The sequence below is a fragment of the Scylla paramamosain genome, chromosome 6 (assembly GCF_035594125.1).
Source record: "Scylla paramamosain isolate STU-SP2022 chromosome 6, ASM3559412v1, whole genome shotgun sequence".
Classification (NCBI taxonomy): domain Eukaryota; kingdom Metazoa; phylum Arthropoda; class Malacostraca; order Decapoda; family Portunidae; genus Scylla; species Scylla paramamosain.
Window position 1 is genome coordinate 22,734,497 of NC_087156.1, and position 7,500 is coordinate 22,741,996.

At 49.3% G+C, this 7,500-nt stretch overlaps 1 protein-coding gene and 1 long non-coding RNA gene across 3 annotated transcripts in view; one reads left to right on the top strand and one right to left on the bottom strand.

The window, feature by feature from the left end:
• The window catches only part of LOC135101440 (uncharacterized), a 204,395-nt gene that overhangs the window by 62,237 nt on the left and 134,658 nt on the right, over positions 1 to 7,500 (bottom strand). The window lies entirely within an intron of this gene.
• LOC135101438 (carcinoembryonic antigen-related cell adhesion molecule 6-like) overlaps positions 1 to 7,500 on the top strand; it is a 120,469-nt gene that overhangs the window by 32,884 nt on the left and 80,085 nt on the right. For both annotated transcript variants that reach the window (XM_064005390.1, XM_064005389.1), the window contains one exon: positions 4,912 to 5,334. The gene's annotated coding sequence lies outside the window, so the exon portion shown is untranslated. The remainder of the gene's footprint in view (positions 1 to 4,911; positions 5,335 to 7,500) is intronic.

A 7,500-nucleotide genomic window follows, 5' to 3' on the forward strand; every position in this document is an offset into this window, starting at 1 on the left:
CAGAGCCTTCAATGGAAGAGTCCGGCGTCGCCACGGCCGAAGAAAGCAAGGCAGTCCAGGTCCAGCTTCAAGGTCATGTTGATCGCTTTCTTCGATGTGAGGGGCATCGTCCACTGCGAGTTCTTGCCACAGGGCCAGACAGTCAACCAACATGTGTACAAAGAAGTACTGCGGCGTCTGCTTCGTGCAGTGCGCGAGAAGAGGCGGGAGTTGTGGCAGGGCAACTCGTGGCTGCTTCACCACGACAATGCGCCTGCTCACAATGCCCTGAGCATCAGAGAGTTCTTGGCCAAGAAGAACATCGCCGTGCTGGAGCAACCGCCCTACTCACCTGACCTCGCTCCGTGCGACTTCTTCCTCTTCCCCAAGCTCAAGGAGGTCATGAAGGGGACCCGTTTTGATGATGCGGACGACATCAAAAAGGCCGTGACGACGGAGCTGAGGAGCATCCCGCAAGAATCCTTCCAGCAGTGCATGCAAGCCTGGCAGAGAAGGATGGACAAGTGCATGCGGTGCCAGGGGGATTACTTCGAAGGAGATAACCTATAGTTTGTAGCCTGGATGTGAAATAAAACTTGTGTGGCACCAGTCCTGGAACTTTAATGACACACCTCGTATATATATATATATATATATATATATATATATATATATATATATATATATATATATCACACAACTATCTCGAGTAGGAGGTTGCAAAGCTCCATCAAGGCCGGGCGGAGGAGTCTTGCCCAATGCAATATGTGACGCACCATGAATGAGATTAGATTAACAAATTTAACTAACAAAACTTACACATGTCAGACTTGGCAACACTGCCTGGAGGAAATTCGTGCCTTTACTGACTCTCTCCACTCACTCTGGCAGCAACAGAAAAGACGTATAATTGATGCTCTCCAAACTCAACTCTTGGCGGGGTGGTGGTGGTGGTGGTGGTGGTGATGGCGGCGGCGACGGGACAGACCCTGCTCCTCCCCATATCGGTATCCACCCACATCCAGACCACGACCCACCCTCACTGCCCATTGTTCACACACTGTATTCCCTCCTCTTTGCCCAATAACATCCGCCTTCTTCTCTCGCACAAGGTTCTAATAGTCACAGCAGTTTTCCTTTATTTGCTAGAGTTTGTAGTCATCCTCTCACTCTTCGTCAGCGGCCGTCCCTCCCCGCGCTCCCTGCATACGGAGACTGGCGTGGTGGCCCCCCGGCAGTGGCGGGCGTGTTTGTTACGGTCTACTGATACTTAAAGGCGCCTCTCTCTCTTTTACGGATGTTAATGAAATACAATACATAGGCTTATCAGCTGCTCAGGCCGGATAGGAAGACAATGACTGTGGACGGTGTCTGAAGTTTGGCTAAGCAATGCTATATGATATACATGGCCAATCTCGGCTCTGCGTGGAACTGAAATACATATAAAAAAAATAGGAGTACGCCTTAAGATATTACTCCAGTACTTGACGGTGGCGACGGTGCTCGCAGCGTCCTCCGTGTTGTGGTGGAAGCGTGGCGCTGACCTGAGGGAGGCGTCAGAGGTGTTCTCCCTCATGTCATGCACTCACACATTCGTCAACATAAGTGCTATAGTTTACTAATCCAGGACTCTTTCATATATCTATCTATCCATCTATCTATATATATATCTATATCTATATCTATATCTATATATCTATCTATCTATCTATCTATATATATATATATATATATATATATATATATATATATATATATATATATATATATATGTGTGTGTGTGTGTGTGTGTGTGTGTGTGTGTACACACACACACACACACACACACACACACACACACACACACACACACACACACACACACACACACACACACACACACACACGACATACAAAATAAAACAGCTGCCGGCATTACATATGGAGGGAGGCCACTTGATGCGTCTCAACGTGTGTGAACAGGATGTTTGTAACGTGAGTTGCAGAGGGTGCCGGGAAGGTGACGCAGGACTACTGTTTCAGCAAAATTCAGGAATTGTAAACACTCTCAAAGATAAAAGAGAAAAAAATCTTACCCTTTCAACACAGCCTGGCGCCACCCGTCATCTGGTATTGCGTCTCGTCAACAGCCTCATAACACCAAGGTGACACCTTGGTGTTATGAGGCTGTTCGGTCACAACTCTAGCTCCACAATTAACTATCACAGAGATTTCATGAGAATTTCACGACTTTCCAAAGAATATTTTCGTCACAAATCTCTCTCCATTAATCAAGGGCTGAAAACAATCTTGGAGTTTAATTAAAATTCCGATCCGCTGAAAAGGACAAAAGAAAAGAGATGCGTCGTGCAGTCTTCGCCCGCCTGGTGGTACATCGCTGTGCTCCCAGTCAGCCCCACGCCTCACTGTGCTGCACAACGGACATTACTGACGGCTGGAGATTTTCATTCATTTGTTTGCTATTATGATGCAGTAACTCAATTTCGAGATCAATCGGATAGGCTACACACAAAGTAGTGTGGAAGTCTTTGGCAATGGTCGCGGGGAGAGAAAAACGCTTATGCATAAAAGAAAAAAAAACTTTCATGTAAGGTATTATTCTTTTTTTTTAGGTATTTGAACTCAATGGTAAGCAGCGTTTCTTATCATGTCCCACAAAGGTGGGCTGGGCACTTAGTCCACCTCACCGCTGCTGCTGTCGCCGCCGCCGCCGCCGCCGCCACCAGGAAGCTCGCCTAGAAATAGGTTACAGAGGTAAAACGTGCGGCACGTAAGTAGCGATATATAAATAGTCTTCTCGCCTGAGGCTTGGAATATCGCACCTGTTGTGACTCACAGTGCACTGAAATACGAGAACAAGGAATAAAAGTTACACGAACAAGCCAATGTTGTATTACTGCTGCTGTCACAAGTCTTACAGAGAAGCTTAACATATCGCTCTTTTTTTCCATTCCACAGCCAAAAATGTGGAACAGGCTGTCGGTCGGCGCCGCATCCCCTCCCATCCCGCCTGATGATCCTCTTACCTCCCGCGGGCGAGGGAGCCGTCAGTTTTGCACTGTGAAGGGAGGATTTTCTTTTATTGTCCCGGAGCCGATCTTGTCCAGGGCAATTTTTTTCTTTTCCAAGCCGTCACTGAGCGCCGGCTATAAACAGGACGCAGCGGAGGCGACCTGAACACTTCTTGGCGTATCGTACCTCACCGTTTTGCGGTATTAACTTGACATTTATCTGTTTATTGATTTATTTGCTCTTTCATTTTCTTAATATATTTCAAGAATCGTTGTTGTTATCACTCTCAACATTAATCACTCTCTCTCTCTCTCTCTCTCTCTCTCTCTCTCTCTCTCTCTCTCTCTCTCTCTCTCTCTCTCTCTGTGTGTGTCTGTGTGTATATGTGTGTGTACGTGTGTGTGTGTGTGTGTGTGTGTGTGTGTGTGTGTGTGTGTGTGTGTGTGTGTGTGTGTGTGTGTGTGTGTGTGTGTGTGTGAGAGAGAGAGAGAGAGAGAGAGAGAGAGAGAGAGAGAGAGAGAGAGAGAGAGAGAGAGAGAGAGAGAGAGAGAGAGAGAGAGAGAGAGAGAGAGAGAGAGAGAGAGAGAGAGAGAGAGAGAGAGCGTGTAAGGGGCGAACCAGAATCGTGAATGCCCTCACAACCATATTTCCGACAGAGATCAGAGTCTGTCTCTTAATTAATATCTACCTTAACGACCAAACTTCCTCCATCACCTGCGAGAAACTGAAGACCAAGGGGAGATGAGAGGCTCGGAGAGAGAGAGAGAGAGAGAGAGAGAGAGAGAGAGAGAGAGAGAGAGAGAGAGAGAGAGAGAGAGAGAGAGAGAGAGAGAGAGAGAGAGAGAGAGAGAGAGAGAGAGAGAGAGAGAGAGAGAGAGAGAATAGGAAGCAGCATGAAGAAAGAATGAAAGCGGAAAATAAAAATAAAAAAAACAGGGTAAAATCAGAAAAGAGAAGTATTAGGAAAAGGAAGTGGCAGGTGGAGGAATAACAGAGGCGAATGGAAGGGCGGGAACAGTGGGAGTGAGTGGAGGGAGGTGAAAGGAGAGGGAAGAAGAACTAACAGGGGCAGTAAAAGTGAATTACTGACTGGAAAAGTTTCGATAAAAAGGACCTGGGAAGGAAGACGCCAAAGAGAGCAGGACGCAGGATGCGGCGGAGAGTGAAGGAAAGAAGAAAGCACCAAGGATAATGAGGGAAAGGAAGAAAGCACGCTGAGAGAGAGAGAAAAAGAGAGAGAGAAAAAAATAAACCTTGCAGCACGGTGTGGGAGGTGTCCGTCGGTACAGTGAGGAATATGCAAAGGAAGAGGCACAGGGGGATGGAGGGGCGCAGGTGCAGGGGAGGAGGGCAGGTGTGGGCTAGTAATGAAAACAAAAATGAATAGCTTACACTTGTTTCAGAGGGATTCCGAGCGTATCAGGGGAGGGAAGAACGATGGCGCTTCAGAGGAGAAGCAAGAGGAGGGGGGAAGCGGGGTCTGGGATGCGGTGGGCGGGTGTGGAAGAGAGCGAATAACTTGTCTTATATGAGAGGTGATCTGCAGCGCCGAGACGAGCAGGCGGAGGGAGGGAGACAGGTAAGGACGAGACGAGACTACGGCGAGATGAAGTAAACATGGGAAAATGTGTGTGTGTGTGTGTGTGTGTGTGTGTGTGTGTGTGTGTGTGTGTGTGTGTGTGTGTGTGTGTGTGTGTGTGTGTGTGTGTGTGTGTGTGTGTGTGTATAGATAAAGGTAAGGGGCGGCGGAGGATGGAACACTCAGTTGTAATGCTCGTCCGCGATATCATAGAAGAATAAATGAAGCTAATTACTTCACAATAGCCTAAATATTCCATAAACTCGGCGTTATGATGATTAGAGTCACTATATATCATCTGCACTGTCAACAGTTAATCTATTTTCTTTTTCTCATTCCAGGTTGATTAGAGTAACTCGGCGATAAAAGTGAATGAAACTTCCGATTCGTTACTGCCGAGCTTTGATGTGACAGTGGTCTGAGTGTGACGCGCGACGCCAGTAACGCAGGGACAAGAACCAGACGGGGACACCGGCACCACGAGAGGGCCGAGAACGCGAGTCAGCAACCAATGTATCAGACAGAGTCCATTGCGTCGTCCTGAGCTGCAAGACGGAGCACGGGGAGGAGGAGGAGGAGGAAGGCTAAGAGGGGTTCGTGGGACGCCCCGCAGCACCCTCCCCCAGCAGCCTCCCTACAGCTCCTCTACACGGCCCCCTGATCCCTACAGAGGCGCTACGGACAGTATCCTGACCATGGCCCCCTCGGGCACCCCACCACCAAGCTGGTCATCCTGCTGGTGCTGCTCGCGGCCTCCCTGCCTGGTGAGTCTTTGTGGCGCATGATGGTGTATGTGTGTGTGTGTGTGTGTGTGTGTGTGTGTGTGTGTGTGTGTGTGTGTGTGTGTGTGTGTGTGTGTGTGTGTGTGTGTGTGTGTGTGTGTTGTAGTGAAGGGTTCTGGCGGTAAGTCTACGGTACGTGGCACAACATTTTCCAGTAGAATGTTACGGAAAGTTCTTGATTCATGGTCTCTATTCATCATTTCTCAAGGTGGTAAATATTCAATGAATTCCTTCCTCGCAGTTTACGAAGCTGTATCGCGGGGAAAGGCACGCTCGTAAAAGGAAGCGTCCCCTCGGCCTCTACCTTCCGAAGGGGACGCCTGTGCTGGCGATGGGAAGCGCATGTTCACGAATCGCCTGTTTTTGTTTCAGTGGTGATAAAAAGTTCCTCCCTTTATCGAGTCAGCAGAATCAGTGTAGCCTATAGCGAAGGGAAATCATATAAAAAGTTTAGAGCGACAAAGTCTCTCCTTTAGTGCGCAGTTCTGCGCCACACCAACGATTGCCACCTTACGGTGAGTGCATACATTTTAAAATATTACGGAAAAATATGAGTAAGGAGTGCGATGAGCAGCGTGGCGTGGCAGGGCTGTCGTCACGACCCTAAGAGTAAGGTGCAATGGCGCGAGAGTGGGAGTGTGGGTGGTGTATGCAGGGCACATCGCTCACTTTGCTCACATCGCCATCACCCCGGGCGCCGGAACCGTCACGAAGCCTTAGATCAACACTCCCGCGGTGCTGTGCAGACTCACTCTCCTCCTTCTCCCTCGCCGGCGTGAGCGATGGGCCAGAAGGTGCCAGCGGGAGCCACATTACCGTGGGTTAACCGAGAACGGCCGGAAAGCGAACTTGGCCAATGGCTCTCCACTTCCGGCCGGCGATGTCACCCGAATGCATTATGATTCCGACCACATGGGGGGTAGGGGGAGACAGGGTAGCTAAGGATACAAGGCAGGGGTGAAGGGGTGCTGCATTAGGGGGAGATAACAGACGGATTAACATCGCGCACCAAGCATGTTAGTGTTTTTCCTTCCCCAGCAGAGTAAGGACACGTGAAGGAGCGGCGAGGTGTCCTTCTGATCAGCAGCAACAGGGAAGGGGCGTCACGGCTCCTTCCCCCTTCATGTCCTGCTTATACCGCTGCGATTATACAAGCACCTTCTTTGTTACTTTTCTATTGCTGCCAGTATTTTTATCCCGCACTTTTCTTGGGCGTATATTCTTTCCTACACGTTATTGTTTTGCTGATATTGTCATGGCTGGGAGAGAACAGTCCAGCGCGACGGACGCCAAATGCAGAGCAGTTTTGCCTCTGTTACTGTAATGGTCGAGTCTCAGGGTGAACTGCTTGCCTTTATGCTGTGTGTGTGTGTGTGTGTGTGTGTGTGTGTGTGTGTGTGTGTGTGTGTGTGTGTGTGTGTGTGTGTGTGTGTGTGTGTGTGTGTGTGTGTGTGTGTGGCGCTGGAAAAAGAGGGGGTAAAAAAATCCCCCGCGGCAGTAACCCTCCCGGAGATGTGATCATTAAGGAGCAGGAGGGGGAGTGGGTGGGCTGGTGCAGGGGCGGGGGAGGCGTCCACATCCACACCCGCCGCTTACTCCACCTCATTACTCCCTTGCGCTGCGGAGCCGTGAAAAAAATACATAAATGGATTAGGAATTACAGGCAGATTAATACACACAAAGCAATACGCAAATAAATACACGAGCAAGATAGAGAGAGAGAGAGAGAGAGAGAGAGAGAGAGAGAGAGAGAGAGAGAGAGAGAGAGAGAGAGAGAGAGAGAGAGAGAGAGAGAGAGAGAGAGAGAGAGAGAGAGAGAGCTACACACACGTTCCAGCTCGCCATTCCCAACCTATGCAGCTAAAAACGCATTATTCAGGTAGTTTCCTCGCGGGGCAGCGGCAGCCTGGCGGTGGAGGCTGATGCTTCCCTCAGCACCCCGCGTCTTCAGCCTCATATTTCCAACTTTAGATCTATTTATTGATTTTATTCATCTGGAAGACATTCAATGAACAAAGAGAGACTGATAGTCGTCGTTACCTCGCCTTGGTGGGAGGCAGAGAGCCGTGCTGGGAAAGGAGAGGGAGGAATAACAGCACTGGAAGGAGGAGGAGGAGGTGGAGGAGGAGGAGGAAGAGGAGGAGGAGG